The sequence below is a fragment of the Triturus cristatus genome, chromosome 5_2 (genome assembly GCF_964204655.1).
Source record: "Triturus cristatus chromosome 5_2, aTriCri1.1, whole genome shotgun sequence".
NCBI classification, from domain to species: domain Eukaryota; kingdom Metazoa; phylum Chordata; class Amphibia; order Caudata; family Salamandridae; genus Triturus; species Triturus cristatus.
In genome coordinates this window covers 396,130,408-396,157,825 of record NC_140588.1, presented here as the reverse complement: position 1 = coordinate 396,157,825, position 27,418 = coordinate 396,130,408, and the positions used below count along the sequence as shown (strand labels likewise).

Here is a 27,418-nt window from a genome sequence, read left to right as displayed (position 1 = left end):
TGGTATGTGTCAAGTTAATTGATAGTACTCACTACTGTAGGCCAAGTGTAAGGTGCCACCCGCAGCATGAGTAAACACTCCAGTAATGAAGCTCAGATGAGAGAAAGAGATGGTAGCAGCTGGACCCTAAGTCCTTTTTGTAGCAGTAGGAAACTGGAATGACGAAGTGGAGCAACCACAACAATAAAGGTGCATATAAAGGAAAGTCTGAGTGCAAACTGGTGCCAGATTTAAGAAACCGATCAAGAAGAACAAATGCCAGATGAGATGCTCTCACTTGTGTTAGGTTAAATACTGTCTCTTTCCTGCTGGACCTGGAAGTACTGCTCCCCCATCTTGGATTGGGTAGTACTTGTATTTTTCAATGTAAATTGGCACCCTAATGGGATTGGAAGGATGCTAACATTTCTGGCACTTCTAAAGTCATTTTATGGGTCTCTGTAGACTCCGCTTCCATTCCTTCTGCCTGTGAAGTGTGATTTGTCCCTGAAAATGGTGAAAGCACTTTACAACTCTGATATGTAGATCTGAATTGTATTTTGCTTATAATGAGAGCATTGCATTAATACCTATTTTATTATTTATCTCACACACACTCCTTCACTATTGTGACTTGAAAGTTTCAAAAAGGATGTGCCTTAATTCAAAGGCCTGTTACTAAAATATGTGAGAAAAACTAAAGCTTCTTACAATACATTATTCCCCTGTCGATGTCTGTGTATATGGTAAAAACTGGAGATTTATAAACTGCAGATATTTATTTTCAAGGGTTCAGTGAAAATTCTGAGACATGCATTCTTCTAGACTTACAGACGGTTACATCACAGAATTATTGTAAGTGTTGTTAAAATGGTGTACACCATTCTGCTCATTTCAGGAATATGTGTAAGGTATTTTTACATTCAGTAGATGGATATCCATAGGTACATGTGTTGTAAATTAAGGACAGAATGTGATTAAGCATTTACTGAAAACATTAGTGTTTCCCTTTTATTGTGTTTTCCCCATTATGTTGGCCTAAGTCCGGACTCCATTTTGTATTGACATGCTGCCATGTGTTCACCACGAGGAGAGTCCGACCTCTGTGTTAGTTGCTCTTGTAATCTGCCTAGCAACAGGTTATAAATAGCTCTCCCTTGTCCGTCTGGCGCATGCCCAGACTTGACCACATCTGTTATAATTAGCTTTGCTTGACCATGTGTTTTCGCGGGCCCAAGGAGTGTGTTAGCTCCGCCCATGTATTGATTCGGTATCGAGAATGACCCTAAATGGTAATGTTCCTCAACTCTGTGGTATCCACCCACTCATGAGCCCCTTCGCTGTGTATAAAAGGGGACTGTGTATGCAAGTTCTTTGTGCTACTCCTTGCAATACTGAAGAGTGTTGTGTGGATTGTAGGACCACCCTTAAGGGTTAATAAACGTTGCTTTTGTACTTTGCAGTTTCCGTGCCAACTTCCTTATAGATTTCGTTACAGAAGAGCGAACCCTTGTCTCTTGCGGGCCTAGCTGGGGCTTGTATTCATCAATTGGCGCCCGTCACGTGGGGCTCATCGGCGACTCGGATGCTCGAAGGACTGGTCGCGACGAAGGTGAGGAGTTTGGCCAGGGACGTGATCACTGCCAGCGGCGTCTTAGCCTTGGCATCCCGAGGTTTTTCTTCCTTCCCTTCCGAGCTGACCATCTGGGTGGCGCCGGTCATCGACTGAGACCTCTTCTGTCGGTCCTGCCGTGAGAGCCGTTTGGGCGATTGTGGAGCTTGGCAGTTGGAACCTGGACTCTTGATTGGTAAGAACCGTTGTACGGTACTTGCTCCGAGTTTTGAAGCCTGGTCTGGCTATTTGAGTTTGATTGATGGTGACTAGTCATATTTTGAATTTGTCTTTGTGAAAATATATGCGTTGCAACACATATAGGCAGGTAATGTGGAGAAATTTCTCCGGAGCTGTGTAAACTTTGAACGGCGCAACGATTAAGTGCCATTTTTGATAATACTGCATATTTTGCATTATTCCTAGCATGCCTGCTTTCAGCGCACTCCGTAAGTGGTGTTGCTGTCTTGGGAACCGGTTGAACCTCGAGGAATCTGCTCCAGCTCCCCCAGAGGGGACTCCTAATAGGGATATGTACGTGAAGCATGGTCTTTCTTCCATAATGTACAGCACGTTATGGAGGAAATATACTAGGAAGGATCCTGAGTTGCGATGGCCTTTGTATGGATCGTTTGATATACGTAAGATTGAGTATGTGGAACAGTGTATGTGTAAGCGACGTGCTCGTCAGGATATGTTTGAGTGTGTGCGATTATGGGTGAAGGAAGTGCGTGAGCGAGAGAAACGTGAGAAAGCGCTGTTTGAGAAGGAGCAGCGAAAGAATGATCATGTGCGAGCGCAGGAAGCGAAGCGTCGGGAGGACAAAGAGCAAACGGACAGACAAGAGAAAGAGCGTAGGCTACAAGTTTCGGGTCAATATGTTGTTCGTCAGCCGCTTTATCCTGTCCTTAATAATCCTGATGACGATTTTTATTTACTAGATCGCTCTCCGCCCCCTTATGTTGGCGCATCTGCTCCACGGCCGCAAGATTCTGGCCCGGCTCCGGGTAAGGTCGACACACGGTCCATGTTATCGGCCGAGTATATGGCTGAGCTCCGGAAACTTTCCCTTCGTGCACTTAAGGGCAAGATGTCTATGGATGAGTTGTTCCATGCTTGGGGGTCGTGGCAAGATAGAGAGAGGGTGTATTTTCTGTCTCATTTTTCAGAAGAAGTAATCGCAGCTTTCCGAAAATATTCTAGTGTCCTTGAGCCTGACGACGTGTCTTCGGATGCCGGAGCATTACGTAATGGTGTTTTTTCTCCCCCTAAGGCTTCTGAGGCGGCTCGGCGGCTGTTCGCTTTGCGGGACGAGGTACTGGCCCTTAGAGAGAAAGCACGTCAACAAACGGAGGAGGAGAAGCAGTCGGATTCGTCTGCAGCAGGGGGCCACCCATCCGCCTCCCAGTCAGATAAGGATGACATAGTGCATGCTAAACCAATGCGAGAGGCGGCGCCTTTGTATGTTCCTCCTAAAGGAGCGGGGACTAGCTCGGATGTTAACTCCGCCGATGCAAGGGGATATTTTGTATATAACTGGGTTTATACTCCATGGCATAGGGCCGATGTTATGGCATTAAAGAATGCGCTGCCTGACCCCCGCAAGAATCCAGCGGCCTTCTATGAAGAAGTCGAGGGGGCCTTGAATTCTTGCATTATGACCTTGGCGGATATAGATCTGTTCTTTGGCCTTATCCTACCGCCGGATACGTGGCGCTCTGTCCGGAAGGTAGATGATGCGGTTGCCTTCAAGGCCCGGTGGTCTGACCTTGAGGATGAGGATAGGGAACGGAAGCCCGCACAGAAACCACCCCAGAATATTTTAGATCTCCCTGCGGCTATTGTGGCTAAGTTGAAGACGATTATCCCCCCTAAAAAGATTGACTGGAATATGTTAGCAGCATGTAAACAGAAAGTTGACGAGTCAGTCGCGGACTTCTTTACGCGTTTTGAGGAAACGTTCCATGATTTTAGTGGCCAGTCGCTTACTGACGACACGGGCCGCCATCTTTTCGCGGACAAATATGTGGCTAATCTGCTGCCGGCAGTTGCGGCCCGGCTAAAAGCGAGTGAGAGTTCTTGGTCCTCCGCGACACCGACGGCCCTTCTGACCATTGCCCAGTATTATGAGCGTCAGGAGCACGAGGCGAAGGGCCAGGAGGAGAAGAAATCGAAAGATCTTAAAACCAAAGTGATGTTAGCACAAGTATATGGCCCGCCCCGCCGGGGAAATAATAATAGAGGAAGGGGCGGACCTTATGGTCCCCCTTCGGGCCGATCTGATTTGAATAAGAACCAGTGTGCGTATTGCAAGCAGTTGGGCCATTGGGCCAGGGATTGCCCAGCGTTGCGTGCTTCGCGTCAGGGGCACACTTCGGGTGGACCGAGGGGTAGAGGGGGCTTCTCGAACTTTAGAGGGAATTCCAACGATAATGTCCGTTTCGATACTGCCGGACAGCACCGAGATAGCTCAAATGTTTTCGATCGCCAGCACCAGTATCATGTATCGGACAGCGATCGATTGGGATATCACGATTCTCAGCATGCATAGGAATGCGTAGGATGGGGGTCCGAATCAGTTGAGGTGCCGGTCGATCAGACGGGTCCTTATGTATCGGCTGAGGTTTTAGGTTCTACTGATCAGTTCCTAGTGGATACAGGAGCGACACGTAGTGCATTGTCTAGGTACTTGGTTCCGGGGGCTCCCCCATCCGGCTCAATAGTTACATCGGTAGGGTTTGACGGTACACTTTCCCGAAGCCCTCTTTCACAGCCCCTTGCATTTAAAGTTGATTGTTTTTCTGCGCCTTGCCCGTTTCTGCTTGCTCCGTACACACCGGATAACATTATGGGCCTTGATATGTTAAAGCATTTTAGGGCTACAATTCGCTGTTCCCCTGAGGGTGTGAGGGTGATATTAAATGACAACTACCCCCGATCTGGGCGGATGTGTACGATCTCAGAGGATGCGTTGTTGGCTACCCTCCCCCGAGCTTTATGGGCGACTTCGGACACAGATGTGGGACAAATGGTGATTCCTCCGGTCCACATTAGTGTCCAGGAGGGGGCGGTACTACCGCGCCTCCCACAGTATCGTATTTCCCAGGAGGGCGAGGAGGCTCTCATACAGATTGTGCAAGACTTGATCGCAGTGGGGGTAGTGGAAGAAGTTCCCTATAATATCTGTAACAGTCCGATTCTCCCTATTCTGAAAAAGGACACGGATGCAAAGGTTTATCGGTTCATAATTGATTTGAGGGAGGTGAACAAGATCGTGATACCTCAGTACCCGGTGGTTTCTGATATCACGACGTTGCTTACCTTGGTCCCGCCTACGGCGACCGTGTTCTCAGTGATTGATTTGAAAAATGCCTTCTTTTCTATTCCCATTCACCCTGATAGCCGATTTCTTTTTGGGTTCACATTAAACAATAGATCTTATCGTTTTTGTAGAATTCCCCAGGGCTATACAGAAAGCCCTAGTATTTATAGTCAGGCTTTGAAGCGACAGTTGGATTCCTTTGCCTTACTCGAGGGGGTCGCCCTCATTCAATATGTTGATGACATCCTGTTGGCGGCTGACACCCTGGAGTTGTGTGAGAAAAGTACGATAGCCTTACTTTCTTTTTTAGCGTCCCACAATCATAAGGTCTCTAGGAAGAAATTGCAATTCTGTAGACCAAAGGTGACTTATTTGGGTCACCTTTTGTCTAAGGAGGGGCGTGCACTCACACCAGATCGTATCCAAGTAATTTTGGACACACCAAGGCCATCCACGCAGAAGGATGTGCGTGCATTTTTGGGTCTTGTTTCTTTTTGTAGACAGTGGATATTGGGGTTTTCACACATAGCTAAGCCATTACTAGCGCTCTTGACAAAAGACACGCCCATCCCGATCCCCTGGTCAGATGAATGTGACGCTGCTTTTCAGCAATTAAGACAGGCCCTTTGTTCAGCACCAGTGTTAGGGACCCCTGATTATGCAAAACCCTTTTCGTTGTATGTGCATGAGAAAGATGGATGTGCATTATCAGTCTTAGTGCAGATGCACGGCGATAAGCAGCGCCCTTGTGCATACTTTTCGGCTGTGCTTGATCCTGTCGCCCGAGCATTACCAGGGTGTTTTCGCTCGGTTGCGGCGACAGCTGTGTCAATACGGCAGAGTGAAGGAATTGTATTGTCCCATAAACTGTTGGTGTTAGTTCCCCACGCTGTTGATGCCCTGCTTAATCAAACAAAGACGCAGCATTTGACCAGTGCCCGTTTAACGGGATATGAGTTGACGCTTTTAGCTCCTCACATTACGTTAAAAAGGTGCGTGACATTAAACCCGGCCACATTGTTGCCATACCCCGAGACCCAGCCTGAGGCACAGAAAGCGCATGATTGTATTCTTGTGACTGAGGAACAAACAAAGGGTCGTATTGATCTCCAGGATACGCCCTTTTCAGATGTAGATGGAGAGTTGTGGGTAGATGGATCATGCCTGAAGCTACCAGATGGTACGACTTCAGCAGCGTATGCAATTACCACACTACAAACAATAGTGGAGACAGCACGCATACCACAGAAATCAGCTCAAGCGGCGGAACTGATAGCGTTGACACGAGCGTGTGAGCTCAGTACAGGATTGTGTGTGAATGTTTACACAGACAGCCGCTATGCCTTCGGAGTAGCGCACGATTTCGGCCTACTCTGGAAGGAGAGAGGGTTTCTAACGTCACATGGGGTACAGATAATGCATGGGGAGTTAGTCCACAATCTTTTAACTGCATTGACATACCCAAAGAAAATTGCCATTGTTAAGTGTAGTGCCCATAGGAAAGTGGTTGATAAGGTTGGAGAAGGAAATGCGTTAGCGGATCGAGTAGCACGGGAGACTGCGATGCAGCCCGGTACTACTGCCATGTACGTAGTGAAGTCACAGGTGGAGAGATGGCATGATGCGAAGGAGGAAGTGCGAGAAATACAAAAGACCGCTTCTGACAAAGAGCGGGAACAATGGGCTAGCGAAGGAGAACTGGATGACGAGGGTTGCTGGAGAAATAAGCAGATGGATAGATGGAAGTTACCCACGGCTTTTGTACAACCTATGGTCCAGATGGCACATGGGCTAGCACATGTTGGAGCTTCCGCAATTGTGAAATTGCTTACCCAAGTCTGGGAGCATCCAGAGATTGCTAGCACAGCAAAGAGGGTGGTGCAGACCTGTATGATTTGTCTGAAGTACAACCCAGGGAAAGGCACGCGAACTCCAGCAGGAGGATTTGCGACACCCACTGCACCCTTTGAGGTTCTGCAGATGGATTACATCCAGCTTGAGCGCTGTAACAATTTGAAGTATGTTCTAGTAGTGGTTTGCGCCTTCAGTAAGTGGGTTGAGGCGTACCCTGCGAAAGACAATACTGCAATGACTACAGCGAAGCTATTGCTGAAAGAGTTTTTCCCCCGATACGGCGTCTGTAGACTTCTGTGGAGTGATAATGGCCCTCACTTTGTAGCAGATGTTATAAAGTATGTTTTGAAGGGCCTAGGCATCACCCAGAAGTTCCACGCCGTGTTCCATCCTCAGTCTGCAGGACTAGTCGAGAAGTATAATGGTACACTGAAGCTTAAGATCGCCAAAATTCAAGCTTCAACATCTTTGACTTGGCCAGACGCCTTGCCACTGGCGTTATTGTCAATTAGGTCGGTGCCACACTCTCGAACCGGCCTTACACCTTATGAGATTGTATTTGGACGCCCAATGAATATTTGGGGTCCACCAAGGCCTAAGGCTGTGTATGATGTACCTTGTGTGATGATGAGTGATTATCTGGCACAGTTAACGGATAACTTGGTTTCTATTCATCAACAGGTCCGAGAGGCGCTCCCTGATCGGTCTACCGGTGAAGGACATGGTCTCCGCCCTGGGGATCATGTCATGCTGAAGGTCTTCGACAGGACGAACAGTTTGGAGCCGAGATGGGTCGGACCTGAGCAAGTCCTTCTTGCAACGAGGACGGCAGTGCGAGTCTCGAACAGGAAGAATTGGATCCATTCCTTGCACTGTCGAAAGGTACCGCCCGGATTGGTGGAGTCTGCCGTGCTGACCGATCAACGAGACATCCTAGCAGCAGAGACAGGCCGTGCTGCAGAGCCAAACGACACTGAGGAGCTTTTTCCGGACCATACGACTTCTGGAGGAAGGCGATATCATCTGCGACCAAGGAAGTGAGGTTTCCAGTACCGGGACATACTGTCAGAACGGCCCTTGGGTTAGTGAAACGGAGAGCCGATGAGGCAAGGGGGGGGGATCAGCCCTGCATTAGTGTAGTGACACCCGTCTTGGCCCGCTGGTGAAGAAATCAACCGCTGCCCAAGGGGAAGAGTTCTGACAGACTTTTAGTTTCAGGAAGATATCAGGGTATTATTTCCTTTGACATGGAGAAGAAGAAAATTCTTTGTGCGTTGGGGTTCATGCTAACAGTAGCTATTGTTGGTATAACCACATGGTTTGTGGAGGAGGCAACTCCTGCTCGAAAGACGCTTGTGTTGACGACTCCAGTGCCTGCGGAGCACTATTTTTACACATTGCCATACCAAGAGTTGAAGCATCGGCAATCCTATTTGAATAACACTTTCATTCAGATGCTGCATCACACCCACGTTGCTACAAACGCTACGAACTGTTGGATATGTGGGATGATGCCAGCCCATCAGAAGAAAGGAGGTACGCCATTCATACCACTTCCTTTCTCTCACAATGGCTCCTGTAGAGCATGGTACACTCTGTTGTTTGCCACTCGAAAACCGACAGTGGGACGATTGCTTTTTAGACTTAATAAAGAATGTCATCAGGACAAGAATGGATATCCACAAGCGAATGGGACAATTTGGGAATGGGAAGAATACCGACCGGACAATGAATCCATCCCCTATATCTTCACGAACACCAGAGACACTACGGGAAGAGATAAATTTGTAATTCAAGTAGCACAAGCCCAAGCGGACTTGTGTGTCCAGAGTGTGGGTTTCATCCCTGTTGGTGTCAGTGATTGTATAACTGTGTTAAACATTGATGGGTTAAATAATAGCACCTTCCTAGCATCCCATAATACCTACTTTGTATGTGGAAATAAAGGTTATTACCGTCTGCCGGCTGGGTGGTCTGGGGTATGCTATGTATCATTCCTATTACCTCCTGTATTCCTAGCACCTGCATCGTAGCATAAAGACTTGAAATTGTTGAATAATGTGACTGTAAATAGGTATAAACGTACTTTATCGATCGATGATGTGGATCAAACTGATACCAGTTTGCAACAGTATATTGATTTTAATTTAGGACTGTTTTTCTTTGTCGGAGCCGTGTTGAATAGTAGGAAGATCCGAAGATTAACAAGAGTGGTAGAAGCTGTGACAAATCAGACTGCTGCTGCTCTTGGGAATCTTACGGAAGAGTTACAGATTACCAGAATTGTTGCATTACAGAACCGTATGGTATTGGATGTAATGCTAGCTGATCGAGGAGGAGCCTGTAAAATTATTGGAAGTAGCTGCTGTGTGTTCATTCCTGATCATACGCCATCCGTTTATAACGCCATTAATAAGCTGCATAAAATAGCAGCTGAAATCCACACGGAAAACGGCACTTGGTCCTTTTCTGGATGGTTTTGGGCATTGGTTACTGCCTGGGGATGGAAGGTCTTAACTGGTCTCTGCATTATTATAGCAATTCTGTTCTTTCTCTGTATGTGTATTCAATGTGGACCATTGTGCTGTTCTGTATGCATTTCATTCTGCATTCCAGATAAGAAAGCTATTGCCGATGTTGCCCGCCAGAAGGGTTTAGCTAAAGAGGTTAAAGGAATGATGATAATTGATATATACGATGATTATTCTTGGAAGCCAGATGTCTTCAGTAAATGCTGAAAGGGTCGTCTGTTGTAAATTAAGGACAGAATGTGATTAAGCATTTACTGAAAACATTAGTGTTTCCCTTTTATTGTGTTTTCCCCATTATGTTGGCCTAAGTCCGGACTCCATTTTGTATTGACATGCTGCCATGTGTTCACCACGAGGAGAGTCCGACCTCTGTGTTAGTTGCTCTTGTAATCTGCCTAGCAACAGGTTATAAATAGCTCTCCCTTGTCCGTCTGGCGCATGCCCAGACTTGACCACATCTGTTATAATTAGCTTTGCTTGACCATGTGTTTTCGCGGGCCCAAGGAGTGTGTTAGCTCCGCCCATGTATTGATTCGGTATCGAGAATGACCCTAAATGGTAATGTTCCTCAACTCTGTGGTATCCACCCACTCATGAGCCCCTTCGCTGTGTATAAAAGGGGACTGTGTATGCAAGTTCTTTGTGCTACTCCTTGCAATACTGAAGAGTGTTGTGTGGATTGTAGGACCACCCTTAAGGGTTAATAAACGTTGCTTTTGTACTTTGCAGTTTCCGTGCCAACTTCCTTATAGATTTCGTTACAGAAGAGCGAACCCTTGTCTCTTGCGGGCCTAGCTGGGGCTTGTATTCATCACATGTACTACATGCCTTAGAATTGGCTAATATATGGAAGTGAAGTTGTTGGCTTAAAAATTCTATGTCACATGAGATGTTTAACAGACACATATCATTAAGATAAAAAGCAACCATTCTCTGTTTTTGTGCGGTATTCAAGCTTTAATAAGATTCTACTGTCATTAGGGTCTGCAGAGCCATTACATTTCGTACTCATCTCAATACCTGTAAAACATGAGCATAATAACTACTTAATGCAGATGATTTTACAGATTTGCTTCATGTTATGCTTTTTCGGCTCGTTGCGAAGGGATACTTCCATTAGTACTACAGACGTAATGGAATATTTGTTCTAAGTGTACCTCGCTGAATGACTTCAAGAATGAAAAGCTTAGAGCAAACAGCTATATCCATTGGATGATATCATCAGTGAAGTCATCAATACTATTATTAACCATGTCATGAGAGATGTACTATGTGAGGTCATAAGCAGAGCATGGTGGGGGTGTAAGTTATAGTTAGGTCAGTAAAGTATACCTGGTGAATGTCAGCTTTTCTTTTGTTATTAAAACATTGGGGCACATGTACAAGCCCCTATCGTGATGGGGCTTAGCCTTATTTACAAGGCAGCATTAAGCCTCTTAATGTGGCTTAACGCTGCCTTGTAAAGAAGGCCCCCTTTCACGCTATGCTTAGCGTGAAAGGGGAGGGCAGTGGGGGTTGCTGTGGGCATTCCACCGCAACACCCATTGATTCTGACACTGCCTCCTACTAATAAGGGAGATGTAAATAGGAAGCAGCACCTGAATTATGACCAGGGAAAATATGTGTGCTGCGTTGGGCAGCAAACATGAAAACAGCAAAAGGCCTATGATTGTTTATGTGACGGAAAGTCCACCTTCCTGCACATAAACAATCATTTTAAAAAAATTGCATTTTTCTACTTCTGCGTGTACTGCGTTAAGCAGCACAAATAGAAGTTAAAAGCAGCATTTAAAGATCGTTTATGTGCATGGAGGGGAACCTGCCTGTACATAATTAATCTTCCACTGAATGAAGACATCCTTGCACTATGGAGTAAGGGTGCCTGCGTTGGTGCTAGGCTGCTAAACTTAGCACCAGCGCAGGGGGAAAAGCAAGGCTGCACCATATTCTTGTAAATAGGTGCAGCCCTGTGTTTCAGAAATGGCGGACCGTGTCGTTAAGCCAAGGAGGCTAAAGACACGCTCCGACACTTCTTTGTACATATGCCCCATCGTTTTTTATATTATTAGAATACCTAACTATAACTTCACTTTAACCCTTGCTATTTCATTAATATCTGTTTTTTTATGATATTCACCCAACTCTCTGACTGGGCATAGCTTTATTCCATGCAGTCCCCATATTGCGTGGCTTGTCATCTGTTAGCCCCATATTCATCCATTTGCTCCATTATCTTGAGGGTAGCAGGACCCCAAGCAGCACCATGGATCTCAAAGGCAGTGCTGTAGTGGCGTGACATATATGAGCAATGCACAACTGAAGCATACATAGATTTACTGCTCATGCTTCTTGTCCACGGGAGCCAACAGAAGTGGATCAATCCCAACTCCCAAGGTGCCTTTCCTTCTTGAGAAAACATAAGTTGGAGTTAATTAAGGATGCGACCACACCTGCCTAAAGTGCCACAGAATCACTCACAGGCTCTCAGCTTATAATCTCTTCCCCTTCTCAGTCAATCAGCATCCAACCACATTGAAAGTACATCACAAAAATTGCAACTCAAGATCAACAATGCACACTCTTCGGCCACCCATCATATTGGCATTGATGAAATCATCACAATTAGCAACCTAGATGCACTTTTCAAAATAGAAACATGGTTCAAATTCACCTCCACAATCCATTTTTGAAATTTCATCCATGCAGATAACTGCGGCCAACACATAGTCTGCAAACACAAGAGAAAAGGAAGTCCTGTCATCCACAACACACTTTGGTCCTGCATAAGCAGCAACCTAGTAACACCAAAGTCTCCTCCCCATCTAATCTGCAGATTTTCCCTTACCCAATTGGAACGTTACAGAAGAAATCTCAGATGTCATTATTTTTGCCCCCTTACAGAACACACATCCTACATCCAACAGAGACTTCAACCTACCTGAAGTCACTAGCATGGATGGGATTGATTAATTTGTCATCTTCTTCACCATTTCTCACATAAAACCCACAACCCACAACAAGGTTAACCAAAAAGGGAAAAACTGATGTTGCAGTCTTTTGAAGCCCGTCGTATAGCCTACCGTGAATTAATCAACTAACTGAAACACAGTGTTCTTCAAAGATTTCAAATAATGGGTCAATGAATCAACTACCTGAAAAACAGAAATCTTCAAAGACTTCAAACACTGTGTAACACCTCTCTCAAACTCCCCTAATCCCACCATCAGTTGACAAATGCACTGCTATCATCCATTTTGTCCTTGAGAAGATCATCAAAATCCCACATCAACATCACAAAACAGTCACAAAACTAGTGACTTTGGTCTTTTTTGGCACGCCAAACTGACCACCACCTTAAACTCACTCAAAGCCACCTCCTGTGAAGATTAAATTCTTCTATCATCCATCCTAAAATCTCTCTGAAGAGAACCCATATATCCGTTCTCAACATCCTTAAGGCTTCTCTTAACCAAGGACGTTATTCCAAATTCTGCGTCTTGAGCAGCACCTTTAGGACAGCACTTTCCACAATGCAAAAAAAGAAACCCTTCCTGGAGCCATCAAGACAGAGTAGATTCTTCCCCTGCTAAAGCAATGAACCCTTGCTTTGAGATGATATTGCTAATGTCTGAACAATCACCTATCTATACTTCATAGCACAAATTATGCAAAAAGTAGTTTTCACCCAGCTATAAGAGCAGATCAGCTAGAACAATCTTATGGAAGACTACAAATCCAGCAACATATCTTGCTGCAGCTCAGAGGCAGCCACACATCAAGTAGTTGAAATTGGCCTCTTTATCAATGACAGAAATAACCCCTGACCTTGTGTGACCTCTCTGCAGTTTTAGACACTGTCAGCCACCAAGAACTGATCCAAACTATGGAATCACGCCTGGACTTGTCTGACATAGTACTGTATTAGTTCACCTCTTACCATGCCAATTACAACCAACATATACAGATAGGATCCAGAAGATCTATCAGTTTGCATAAGCTCTCCACTTCTACTTCAAAATCTTCTCAACCGATGAGATTCAGTAATTCCCATCACATTGGAAGTAGTGGTGAGCATAGCTCGAATAATTCTGTGTAGTGTAATCATGCGAAACTACCCAAAAATTCCACAATATTATGCGAACAAGAGTCATTCTGCATTTAGTGCTATTTTCATAGCGCATAAATTGCCTATCCCAAATGGGCGCGAGGATGCATGGTGCACTAAGAAATATTGCTAAATCCAACAGAACACAAATACCAGCACGAGCAGCCGCTCTCGCTCACTAAATGTGCTCTTCTTGTATGATTTTTCCCCATATTACTGCAGGCATTTAGCACTGGTTTCTCAGTGAAGGATGCATTGCATGCTAAGAAAATAGCACTAAATGTAAACATGGACAGCGGCACGAGCAGCCACTCACATTCAATCAATCAATGAGGGAATTGTAAAGTGTGCTACTCACCCAAGAGGGTCTCAAGGCGCTGGTGGGGGGGTAAGCAGCACAGTTCAGTCGAAGAGCCAGGTCTTGAGTGTCTTCCTGAAGATTTTCAGAGAGGGGGCGTGTCTGATGTCGATCGGGAGCTTGTTCCAGTTCTTGGCCGCGATGTAGGAGAAAGCCGATACGTCTGTTCTGGCTCTGCAGATGCGCGGGGTTTCGGCGAGGTCAAGGTCGGCGGATCGGAGGTTTCTCTTGGGTGCATGGAAGGAGATTTTCTCGTTGAGGTATTGCAGTCCAGTGTTGTGGAGGCATTTGAAGGTGTGGGTGAGCCAGTGGAGGTCTTGTAGGTGTTGGGTGATGTGTTCTTGTTGAGGGATGCTGAGAACGAGTCTGGCTGCTGTGTTCTGTATGGTCTGAAGTTTGCAGAGCGGAGACTTGTTGATTACGGTGTAGAGGGCATTTCCGTAGTCCAGTCTGCTGGTTATGAGTGCGTGAGTGACAGTTTTTCTTGATGCGGGGGGATCCATTTGAAGGTCTTGCAAAGGATGCGGAGGGTGTTGAAGCAGGTGGAGGCGACGGCGTTGACCTGTCGGGCCATGGAGCAGGAGGAGTCCAGTATGATGCCAAACTTCTGGGTGTGGTTGGAGGGGGTGGGTGAGCAGCCGAGGCCAATGGGCTACCAGGTGGTGTCCCATGCGGTGGGTGAGGGTGCCAGGATGAGGACCTCTGTCTTCTCCGAGTTGAGCTTCAGGTAGGTGCTGCTCATCCAGGTTGCGGCGTTCTTCATTCCTTCCTGAAAGCTGAGCTTGGTGGTGATGGGGTCCTTGGTGAGGGAGAGGTTGAGCTGGGTGACGTCAGCTTAGGAGCCTATTTTGAGTCTGTGCTGTCTGACGATGGCAGCGAGGGGGGCCATGTAGATGTTGAAGATCATGGGGCTGAGTGACGATCCCTGAGGCACTCCGCAGTTGATCTCCGTGGGTTCACAGAGGAAAAGTGGCAGTCTGATTCTTTGGGTCCTGCTGGTGAGGAAGGAGCAGAGCAGGGCGGTTCCCCGTATGCTGGGGTCGTGGTGAGTGTGCGGTGGGAGACGGTGTCAAAGGCTGCAGAGAGGTCATGTGGGATCAAGGCTGAGGTGTGGCCTTGGTTCAGGAGGGAGCGGGTGTCATCTGTGGCAGCGAGTAGGGTGGTCTCGGTGCTGTGGTTGCTTTGGAATCCGGATTGGGAGGGGTCAAGGATGGAGTTTTCTTCAATAAATGTCATTAGTTGGGCGTTGAAGGTCTTCTCGGTGACTTTGGCTGTGAAGTTAAGAAGGGAGATGGGTCGGTGGTTCTTGAGGTCTGAAGGGTCTGCTGAGCGTTTCTTGAGCAGGGGCTTTACTTCTGCACGTTTCGAGTCATCTGGGCAGGTGCTGGTTTCAAAGGTGGTGATGATGGTGCGTCGTAGTTCCGGTGCGATGGTGGTGGCGGCGGCTCTGTGGAAGATGTGCGGAGGGAAGGAGTCCATTGGTGTTCGTGAGTGGATGCCTTTCATGGTGATTCGGTGTCTTCAGTGGTGGCTGGGGTCTAGGCGGAGGTGGTGGGTTGACTGGTGTTGTTGGAGGGGGTGTGGTTTCAGAGTCCGGAGTCCGGAGTTCGTTCGTTGAAGTTGTTGTAAAGGGCCTTGATTTTCAGATGGAAATAGGAGCTGAGCTTGTTGCAGAGGTCCTGGGAATTGGTGATGTCTGTGGCGTCGCTGGGGGGTTTGGTGAATTCTTGGATGATGCTGAAGAGTTCCTTCGAGTTGCCGGTGTTGGTGGAGATCTTGTTCTAGATGAAGGCTTGTTTGGTTGAGCTGATGAGATGGTGGTAGTCTGTCATGGCGTTCTTGTATGTGGTGTGGTTTTCCAGTGTTTTGTTGTTTTGCCAATTCTTTTCGAGACGTCTGCATGTGCGCCTGGATTCTTGGAGATCGGCGGTGAACCAGGTGGCCTTCCTGGGGCATTGTCTGTCAGGTTGCGGAGGGGTGGAAGTTCGTCTGTGCAGTTGGAGATCCATCTGTGTGGTTGTTTGGCTGCGAGGTTGGAGTTGATTGAAGAGGAGGGGGCATAGTGGTTGAGGGTGAAGTTGAGGTGCTCCTCGGTGCCTTGCTCCAGTTATTTTGTGGTGGGTGGGGTCCAGTTTTGGGGCCGGTGGGTTAGTTGAAGTGGAAGTGTACACAGTGGTGGTCCATCCAGGGGGGTTGCGTGGTGTGGCTGAAGTGGATGTTGTTACCTCCTGTGAAGATGGGTTCGAGGGTGTGTCCATGTTGGACAGGCCACACGAAGGGCTTGCTCCCTCCCCGCTCGACAGGGCCCGAACCCCGGCCCACCGGGCATATCCCCGCCACAAGCACCTGTACTCCGCCTCCCGACGGACCCTCTGCCCTCGGACCCCTACTCATCACGGGGTCCAGCCCCACCGGCTTTCCCGGCCGGGTCAAGCCGCCATCTTGGGCCCTGCACCACGCGGCCGCATGGCCTCTCCTCGACCCTAACCCCGGGCCTGGCCGGCCCCGACATCCCGGCACCACCATCCACCCAGGAGGTGAGCGGACCACTTGGCAGGTCAATGGGAGAACGAAGTGTCAAGGGCTCTCCCCCGCCAGGTGCCGATCGCCTCCAGCTCCCCCAGGCCCTGGCTCCACCCCCTGCTGGGTGTCTGGACACCGTCATCCCGGACCCTCCGACCTCCAAGTGCGAGGGTCCGGACATCAAAGGGCACCAGCCCTATAACTGAGGCAGCTCCGGAGCAGGAAGGCAGTTGTATCCTGGAGTCGAGAGACACCGAGTGAACTCAACCCTGACGGTCTACTGGCGCTGCCGTAGCCCGCTCTTGTGAATCATCGTACTGCCTGCTGGCGCTGCCGCGGCCTTCTGCAACCTTCATCTTCCTGGGACCTGCTGGCGCTGCCGCGGCCCGTTGTAACGACCATCCTCACCGGGACCTGCTGGCGCTGCCGCGGCCTTCTGCAACAGTCATCCTCCTGGGACCTGCTGGCGCTGCCGCGGCCCGTTGTAACGACCATCCTCACCGGGACCTGCTGGCGCTGCCGCGGACCGTATATCTTCTGGGGACCTGCTGGCGCTGCCGCGGCCCGTTGTAACGACCATCCTCACCGGGACCTGCTGGCGCTGCCGCGGCCTTCTGCAACAGTCATCCTCCTGGGACCTGCTGGCGCTGCCGCGGCCCGTTGTAACGACCATCCTCACCGGGACCTGCTGGCGCTGCCGCGGACCGTATATCTTCTGGGGACCTGCTGGCGCTGCCGCGGCCCGTTGTATCGACCATCCACACCGGGACCTGCTGGCGCTGCCGCGGCCCATACCACCTAACCACCAAGCTCGAGGATTGTGAGCTCATCATCATCTCATCCGAACTACCTGATTGGTAAATAGACTGTCCCGCTACCCCCTTCCCTACCTTGCGAGACTCTAATCGAGGGGACCCCTGAGTCCAGACCTCCTTGTACCATTTAACCGTACCTTAAATAAGTGCTTATAAAGAACACTGAACCTTATCCGTGTGTGATATCTGTCTGTGGGGGGGAAGTTACTTGTCTGTACGATCGCTGGAGACGGCTCTCCCCGGAGACCTCTCCTCCTGACCCCGGCCGACCCTCCCGGTCCATCTACCTTTTCTAACATTGGTGGCCAGCGGCGCGATCCGAATCAACGCGTAATCGTACAGAGAGTAGCTCACCCCACGACAAAGCACGATGTCGACCAAAGATAGCAGCTCCACCGAGAAGTTCCAAATGGAGAAATTAGAAGAATACAACCACCGCGAACTGAGACAATTTTGCATAGAACTTGGCATTGCTACCACCGGCCTGAGTACCAAGGATGATCTAAAGCGCGCTCTTGAGTCATGGACAGAAACTGGGGTCGCAGGACCCTCCGACCAAAGCAGCGTCACACCAGACCAAAACAGCATCACACCAGAGGGGAACGCCACGGCTCCCGAGGAGCGGGGAACGGGCCTCTCCCAGGAGGAGATACGAGAAAGAGACAGAGTCAGATTACACGAATTAGAGATGGCACGACTCAAGATGGATGGGGAACTTAAGTTAGCTGAACAGAAAATCAACCTCGAGCATATGCGGATTCAAGAGGAACGAGAAGAAAAGCAGAGACAAAGAGAGCTGGAAGAGAAAAAAATAACGCTCGAGCACGAGCGCCGACTGGCGGAAATAGAACTGCGCAAACGGAACAAGGAACTGGGGGTGCCTGAGCGACCACACACCCCGGGGCCTATTGAGAAAAAAGTTCACATCCCCAAGGATGTGGTCCGCGAGTATGTCCGAGAAGACGACATACAACAGTGGTTTAAAGCCTATGAGATCGCAATGACCTCCCACCGGATCGACCGGAGTGATTGGGGAGCCGGACTTTGGGGGAGATTCATCAACGAGGGTCGCGATGCCCTGCTGCAGCTCCCCGATCACCAAATGTCGTCCTACGACCACATGAAGGCTGCCCTCCTCACCCGCTACGGCCTCACGCCCGAGATGTACCGCCAGAGGTTCAGGGATTGCACCCGGATCCCAGGTACAACTTGGGTGGAATACGTGAACTATTTCAGCCGGGCCTTCGAGGGTTGGATCAAGGGAAATCAGGTCACCTCCTACGAACAACTCTTCAACCTCATGGTATGGGAGCACCTGTCAAACAACTGTTTCGTCGAGCTCAGGCAGCACCTACTCGACAGTAAGCTGACTGACCCCCGGCAGCTCGCCGCCGAAGCTGACCGGTGGGAAAGCACCCGAGTGGGCCGGAAAGGGCCACCCGACCAGAACAGAAGCAACCAAGGCCAGCACCGTCCTCGGGGAGGAGGAGGGGGCCAGGGGCGAGGGAGAGACGCCTTGCCAGCAACACCCGTGGCCAGCACCCCCCCTCCGGCCGGCCGGGGCAACCCCCCGTTGCGGCCTGGGTACCGAGCCAACGTCACGTGCCACCGGTGCCAGCGACTAGGCCACTACGCCAACGATCCGAACTGCCCGCTAAACCAACCCCCCAAGCCCCGCCAGGTAGCTGCCGCTGCCCTGGGGGAAGAGCCAGCATCGGAGGGACCCGAGGAGTATGAGCCGGACCAGCAAGGGTGGGAACCGGCCGCCATGGTCCTGGCATGCTTAGGGGGAAGGGACATGGTTCCGCGGGCTCCCCTACCAGCCAACACCAGAAAATACGGTCAGTGGGTGACCATTAATGGACAGAGAGCCGAGGCCTTGCGGGACACCGGCGCCAGCGTGACGGCCGTCCGCTGTCACCTGGTGAAGCCCGAGCAGATCCTGCCGAACATTCTCTGCCCCGTCCGCTCGGCAGATAACTCTGAGAGCATGTGTAAGATGGCCTGCGTCCCGTTTGAATGGGGAGGGGTCTCCGGCCTACTGAAGGTGACGGTCCGGGACGATGCCCCCGTGGACTGCCTCCTGGGGAATGACCTCGAGAGTTCCCCGTGGGCCACCGTCGAGAGAAGAGAGCACTTGGGGATGCTGGGCCTCCCGGACTGGGCCTGCATAACCACCCGATCCATGGCCGCCCGTGCCACCCCCCGATCAGAAGAAACCGAATGGCCAGCACCTCCGCCCCCGGTTGCCCCCGTAGAGGACAACGGCGAGTCCGACCTCCCGGACCCGAGTACCGAAGAAGACGCGCAACACCAGGACCTTCCGGATCTGGCGCAGTGGCGGCAAGAAGGGGGGCCCACCCAAGAACAGTTCCGCCAGGAACAAAAAACCTGTCCCTCCCTCGAGGGACTCCGCCAACAAGCCAGCGCCCAAACCGCCGGGGACACCACCGGAACCCACTGGGTCTACTGGGATAACGACCTGCTCTACAGCGAGCAAAGAATCGCCGAGCTGGGGGCCGGTCGAGTTCTGGTGGTACCTCTCCGCTTCAGAGACTTTCTGCTCAACTTAGCCCACGATGTCCCCCTGGCTGGACACCTGGGCCAGGACAATACGTACAGTCGCCTGGTGACCCATTTTTTTTGGCCGAAAATGAGGAATGACGTCCTGAACCACTGCCGATCGTGCCCCACATGCCAAGCCAGCGGGAAGAGTGGCCGGAAGCTGAAGGCCCCTCTACAACCCTTCCCGGTGGTCACCACCCTGTTCGAGCGGGTGGGGATAGACATTGTGGGACCTCTGGACCCCCGCACGGCACAAGGACACAGGTTCATCTTGGTACTAGTGGACCATGCCACCCGCTACCCCGAGGCGGTGCCCCTACGGACAGTGACCGCCCCAGTGGTTGGCCGGGCCCTGATGGGTATCTTCTCCCGGGTAGGCTTCCCCCGAGAAGTCGTCAGCGACCGAGGCACGAATTTCATATCAAAATACATGAAGTCCCTCTGGCAACAATGCGGGGTCACCTACAGATTTACGACCCCCTATCACCCCCAAGGGAACGGACTAGTGGAGCGCTTTAACCGCACTCTCAAAGGGATGATTGGGGGATTGGAAGAACCTCTCCGTCGCCAGTGGAATGTACTGCTCCCGTGCCTCCTCTTCGCCTACCGGGAAGTTCCCCAGAAGTCCCTCGGTTTTAGCCCCTTTGAACTCCTATACGGACACCCTGTGCGAGGGCCCCTCAGCCTAGTCAAGGAAGGTTGGGAGATGGCCCCCCTAACGACCCCTCCAGACGTCTTCAAATACATCCTGGCCTTACGAAACCAGACCCGGCGCTTCAGGGAGATGGCCAAGGCGAACCTCGAGGCCAGCCAGGAGGACATGAAGAGGTGGTATGATCACAATGCCTCCTCCGTTGAATTCGAGCCTGGGCAGCAAGTATGGGTGATGTCCCCCACCGAACCATGTGCCCTGCAAGATAAGTGGACGGGGCCCTTCAAAGTGGTCGAGCGCAAAAGCCCCGTCACTTACCTCATCGACATGGGGTCCTCCCGGAACCCCCTTCGGGTCCTCCACACCAACCGGCTCAAACCGCACTTTGTGCGCTCCGAACTAAGCCTCTTGATGGCTACAGACAGTGGCACAGAAGAAGACTCCGAGCCCCTCCCGGACCTCCTGAGGACTCAGGAGAAGGACGGCTCCGTGGACGGGGTCCGGCTCTCTGACGCCCTCACTTCGGAGCAACGCCAGGACTGCCGGAACCTCCTGCTGCAGTTCGCTGCCCTGTTCTCCCTCACCCCCGGGGTCACCCCCTGGTGTTTGCACGACGTAGACACCGGGGACAGTCCCCCTGTCCGGCACCGGGCCTACCGCGTACCAGATCGGGTACGGGCCTGCATACAGGAGGAAGTGGCCAAGATGCTCACGATCGGGGTCATCGAGCCCTCGGACAGTCCCTGGGCCAGTCCGGTCGTATTAGTTCCCAAGGCCGCTGCCCCCGGCTCCGCCCCTGAACTGAGATTCTGCGTCGACTACCGGGGCTTGAACGCTGTCACCCGGACCGACGCTCATCCCATCCCCCGAGCAGACGAGCTGATCGACCGGCTGGGGGCCGCCCGCTACCTTAGTATCTTCGACCTAACGGCGGGCTACTGGCAGATCGGCCTCACACCCAGGGCTCAGGAACGGTCAGCCTTCTCTACCCCCGATGGCCACTATCAATTTAAGGTCATGCCCTTTGGCATGAAGAATGCCCCCGCCACGTTCCAACGCCTTGTGAACCAGGTCTTGGCAGGGCTTGAAGAATTCAGCGCTGCCTACCTGGACGATATCGCTGTATACAGCCGCCACTGGTCCGACCACCTCCGTCACCTCCAAGAGGTCCTACAAGCCCTCCAGCGGGCCGGCCTCACCATTAAGGCCGGCAAGTGCCAGATTGGCCAAGGGTCTGTGACCTACCTTGGGCACCAAGTGGGGAGCGGGCTGGTGGCCCCACTACAACTTAAGATTGCTGCCATCCAGTCCTGGCAGCCCCCCGTCACCCAGACCGAGGTCCGGGCCTTCTTGGGGCTCACCGGCTACTACCGGCGGTTCGTGAAGGACTACGGCAGTATCGTGGGGCCCCTCACGGGTCTCACATCCAAGAACCAGCCGAAGCGGGTCAACTGGACTCCTGATTGTCAAGCGGCCTTCGAGGAGCTGAAGGCCGCCCTGTGCACCGCCCCGGTGCTCCAGGCCCCCGATTACAGTCGGGAATTTGTGGTGCAGACCGACGCCTCCGACCACGGCATCGGGGCCGTCCTCTCTCAGTTGAACCCCGAAGGTCATGACCAGCCGGTGGCCTTCATCAGCCGCCGTCTCCTGGCCCGAGAACAGCGTTGGAGCACCATCGAGAGGGAGGCATTTGCAGTAGTGTGGGCCCTCAAAAAGCTCCGGCCCTATCTCTTCGGTACCCACTTCCGGGTACAAACGGACCATCGACCCCTGCAATGGCTGATGCAGATGAGGGGGGAGAACCCAAAACTCTTGCGCTGGTCCATTTCCCTGCAGGGGATGGACTTCACCGTGGAGCACCGACCAGGCCAAGACCACGCCAACGCAGATGGCCTGTCCCGCTTTTTCCGCCTCGACGAAGAGAGTCCCCAAGGAGATGGGTGACTCTCCCCGCCTTCAGCTGGGGGGGACGCATGTTGGACAGGCCACACGAAGGGCTTGCTCCCTCCCCGCTCGACAGGGCCCGAACCCCGGCCCACCGGGCATATCCCCGCCACAAGCACCTGTACTCCGCCTCCCGACGGACCCTCTGCCCTCGGACCCCTACTCATCACGGGGTCCAGCCCCACCGGCTTTCCCGGCCGGGTCAAGCCGCCATCTTGGGCCCTGCACCACGCGGCCGCATGGCCTCTCCTCGACCCTAACCCCGGGCCTGGCCGGCCCCGACATCCCGGCACCACCATCCACCCAGGAGGTGAGCGGACCACTTGGCAGGTCAATGGGAGAACGAAGTGTCAAGGGCTCTCCCCCGCCAGGTGCCGATCGCCTCCAGCTCCCCCAGGCCCTGGCTCCACCCCCTGCTGGGTGTCTGGACACCGTCATCCCGGACCCTCCGACCTCCAAGTGCGAGGGTCCGGACATCAAAGGGCACCAGCCCTATAACTGAGGCAGCTCCGGAGCAGGAAGGCAGTTGTATCCTGGAGTCGAGAGACACCGAGTGAACTCAACCCTGACGGTCTACTGGCGCTGCCGTAGCCCGCTCTTGTGAATCATCGTACTGCCTGCTGGCGCTGCCGCGGCCTTCTGCAACCTTCATCTTCCTGGGACCTGCTGGCGCTGCCGCGGCCCGTTGTAACGACCATCCTCACCGGGACCTGCTGGCGCTGCCGCGGCCTTCTGCAACAGTCATCCTCCTGGGACCTGCTGGCGCTGCCGCGGCCCGTTGTAACGACCATCCTCACCGGGACCTGCTGGCGCTGCCGCGGACCGTATATCTTCTGGGGACCTGCTGGCGCTGCCGCGGCCCGTTGTAACGACCATCCTCACCGGGACCTGCTGGCGCTGCCGCGGCCTTCTGCAACAGTCATCCTCCTGGGACCTGCTGGCGCTGCCGCGGCCCGTTGTAACGACCATCCTCACCGGGACCTGCTGGCGCTGCCGCGGACCGTATATCTTCTGGGGACCTGCTGGCGCTGCCGCGGCCCATTGTATCGACCATCCACACCGGGACCTGCTGGCGCTGCCGCGGCCCATACCACCTAACCACCAAGCTCGAGGATTGTGAGCTCATCATCATCTCATCCGAACTACCTGATTGGTAAATAGACTGTCCCGCTACCCCCTTCCCTACCTTGCGAGACTCTAATCGAGGGGACCCCTGAGTCCAGACCTCCTTGTACCATTTAACCGTACCTTAAATAAGTGCTTATAAAGAACACTGAACCTTATCCGTGTGTGATATCTGTCTGTGGGGGGGAAGTTACTTGTCTGTACGATCGCTGGAGACGGCTCTCCCCGGAGACCTCTCCTCCTGACCCCGGCCGACCCTCCCGGTCCATCTACCTTTTCTAACAGTCCTGCCTTGTGAGTGGGGGTGGTGAGGAGCTGATTCAGTTCGAGGTTAGAGAGGTTGTCTAGGACGGTGGAGGAGTTGGGGTCATTGACCTGTCGAGGTGGAAATTGAGGTCTCCGAAGAGTATGTAGTCCATGTAGGTGATTGCGTGGACTGTGACGAGGTCGGTGATGGTGGTGGTGAACGTGGTTCATGCTCAGGAGGCCTGTAGGTGAGTGTGCCGCAAAGTGTGGATCTTGTGCTGGTCTGTATCTGGAAATGGAGGTGCTCTGTGGTGGACAGGGGGGTTGCTTGTTGAGGAGGTGGTGAGTCAGAGGGAGCTCTTGTGCGTGATGGCGAGTTCTCCTCCTGGGCGGTCCGGGCAGTCTTTCCTCTGGACCTTGTATCCATCGGGGATGGCGTTGGCGATGTGCGGGGCAGAGCAGGCGTTGTTCCAGGTTTCCGTGAAGAAGGTGACATCGGGCGAGAGGGTGTCGAGGAGGTTCCAGATCTCTACGGAATTTCTGTGCAGGGAGCGCACGTTGAGGAGGATGCATCTTAGGGCTTCAGTGGTTTTGTTGTCTGGCGTGACGCTGATGCACATGGGAGTGCGGAGGACAGTGAAGGTCTGGTGGCAGTGACGACAGGAGAACTTGCCATGGGTAGTGCCACTAAATTAATTGTTTCTGTGCTATCTTCCTCCCCCAAATTACTCTTCATTATACCAGTTGGAGTAATTGCTTAATTTTTGGTAAATCCTTATAAAAGGGTAACCCAAAATTACCAAAATTACTCCTGTTACTCCGGTATAATGAAAATAATTCCCAGGCCTAATTGCAAGCTACTCTAGCACTCCATCTCAATTATATACCTAAAGACTAAAATGGCTTTAACTGACTTCTTTCTGTTCACCAACAGCACCAAACAACCGCAGACTCAAATTGAGTATTTTCATATGAAAGTGGATTGCTTCACCACTCAGCTCAAAGTTAATAGAAAATCCCTGGGCATTGACCCAGCCTTAAAATTAAAAAATCACCAGGGAAACCAACTCAGCAAGTCACTAGTCTTTCTCCAATCCAGAAGTCGATTTCAGAATTTACAGTTTTCAGAATTGCAGTTTAAATTCAGGTCCTTTCCCACCAGGATATAAGCAACTCTCTGCTTAATGGCACTTCCAGATACTACTTTGGCATCCCGAATAGCATCCTACCTATGGTAGCATGTTTCGTCAATCAATCAATCATAGCATTTGTATAGCACACTACTCACCCGGAAGGGTCTCAAGGTGCTTGGGGGAAGGGGTCCGCTACTGCTCGAACAGCCAGGTCTTGAGTTGTCTCCTGAAGGTGAGGTGGTCCTGGGTCAGCCGGAGGTGGATGGGGAGGGAGTTCCATGTCTTGGCCGCCAGGTAGGAGAAGGATCTGCCTCCGGCGGTGGCTCTTCGGAAGTGTGGTACGGTTGCGAGGGCGAGGCTGGTAGACCGTAGCTGGCGGGTGGGCGTGCAGAAGGTCAGGCGGTCGTTGAGGTACTTGGGGCCCAGGTCGTGGAGAGACTTGTGGGTGAGGAGCCTGAACGTGATCCTCTTGTCAACGGGGAGCCAGTACAGGTCCCTCAGGTGGCCGGACATGTGGCTGCGTCGGGGGATGTCCAGAAAGAGTCTGGCGGAGGCGTTCTGGATGCGTTGGAGTCTTTTCTGTAGCTTGGCTGTGGTTCCGGCGTAGAGGGTGTTTCCATAGTCCAGTCGGCTGGTGACGAGGGCCTGGGTGACCGTCTTCCGGCCACCAGGAGTCGTTCCAGGCGGAGGGTGATGGTCCCAGGATGAGGACTTCCGTCTTGTCTGAGTTCAGTTTCAGGCGGCTGTTCTTCATCCACTCGGCGACGTCTTTCATCCCTTCGTGTAGGCTGGTTCTGGCGGTGTCGGGGTCTCTGGTGAGGGAGAGGATCAGCTGGGTGTCGTCGGCGTAGGAGATGATGTTGAGGTTGTGTTGGCGTGCGATGGTGGCTAGAGGTCTCATGTAGACGTTGAAGAGGGTGGGGCTGAGTGATGATCCTTGCGGGACTCCACAGATGACTTTGGTGGCCTCGGATCGAAACCGGGGGAGGCGGACTCTCTGTGTTCTTCCGGCGAGGAATGAGATGATCCACTTCAGTGCCTTCTCTTGGATGCCGGTGTTGTCGAGGCGTTGGACTAGGGTGCGGTGGCAGACAGTGTTGAATGCTGCGGAGAGGTCCAGGAGGATGAGTGCCGCTGTTTCCCCGTTGTCGAGCAGGGCTCGGATGTCGTCGGTGGCTGCGATGAGGGCGGTCTCGGTGCTGTGGTTGGCTCTCAAACCGGACTGCGAGGGGTCTAGGGATCCGTTCGTCTCGAGGAAGGCGGCAAGCTGTTTGTTGACGATCTTCTCGATGACTTTGGCGGGAAAAGGGAGGAGCGAGACGGGTCGGAAGTTTTTGAGGTCGGTGGGGTCCGCTGTTGGTTTCTTCAGTAGGGCGCTGAGCTCGGCATGCTTCCAGCTCTCCGGGAAGGTGGCGGTGTTGAAGGAGGTGTTGATGATGTCCCGGAGTTGGGGTGCGATGGTGGAGTCGGCCTTGTTGAAGACGTGGTGGGGCAGGGGTCGGTTGGAGAGCCGGAGTGGATGGTGTTCACCGTGCGGGCTGTGTCTTCGGTGGTCACCGTGGTCCAGGTGCGGAGGGTGGCGGTGGGGTTCGTTGGTTCGGTGGTTGGGTGCGTGGATGGTGCGCCGAAACTGTTGTGGATGTCGGCAATCTTGCGGTGGAAGAACGAGGCAGGGAGTCGCAGAGATCTTGTGAAGGGGTGATGTCGTTGTTGCCGGTGCTGGGGTTGGAGAACTCCTTGACGATGCTGAAGAGTTCCTTGCTGTCGTGGGCGTTGTTGTCCAGTCGCCCCTTCAGTGATTTCTTCTTGGTGGTGCGGATGAGCTGGTGGTGCTTGCGGGTGGCGTGTTTGAGGGCGGTCATGTTGTCAGTGGTCTGGTCGTGGAGCCAGGCTTTCTCGAGGGTGCGGCAGGTCTTCTTGGAGTCCTTGAGTTCGTCGGTGAACCAGGGGGCTTTCTTGCTTCTGGGTCTGCTGGGAGGGTTCTTCAATGGTGCGAGGTCATCGGCGCAGGCGGTCAGCCACTGTGTGAAGTTGCAGGCTGCTTCGTTGGCGTCTGATGTGCTGGCAGGTGGGTTCTGGCTGAGGGAGGTGGTGAGCTGGTCGGCGGTGATCTTGCTCCAGCTCCTGTGAGGAACCTGTTGCGGGTGGTGGTGGGTTGTGGTTTTTCTGAATCTGAAGTGGACGCAGCTGTGGTCGGTCCAGTGGAGTTCGGTGGAGTGGCTGAAGCTGATGTGCTTGCTGGATGAGAAGACGCGATCAAGCGTGTGGCCGGCGTAGTGGGTGGGGGTGTTGACCAGTTGCTTGAGGCCGAGGTTGGCGAGGTTGTCCAGCAGGGTGGCGGTGTTGCGGTCCTTGTTGTTCTCCAGGTGGAAGTTGAGGTCCCCTAGGAGGATGTTGTTGGCGGAGGGGAGGGCGTGTGGGCTGATGAAGTCCGTGATGTCTTCGCCGAATTGCGTGCGTGGTCCCGGGGGTCGGTAGATGAGGGTGCCTCTGAGGGTCGTCTTTGGGTCGGTGTGAATCTGGAAGTGGAGGTGTTCGGCGAGGGTGTCGTCGGCGTCGGTCGTGATGCGGATGGTGTTCTTGTGGACGATGGCGATGCCTCTTCCGGTTTGGTTGACGCGGTCCCTCCTGATGATCTTGTATCCATCTGGGAT

General features: G+C 52.3%; 1 protein-coding gene across 1 annotated transcript in view; it reads right to left on the bottom strand.

Moving 5' to 3' along the window:
* ABCA13 (ATP binding cassette subfamily A member 13) overlaps positions 1 to 27,418 on the bottom strand; it is a 2,655,493-nt gene that overhangs the window by 177,803 nt on the left and 2,450,272 nt on the right. The gene's annotated exons all lie outside the window — the stretch shown is intronic.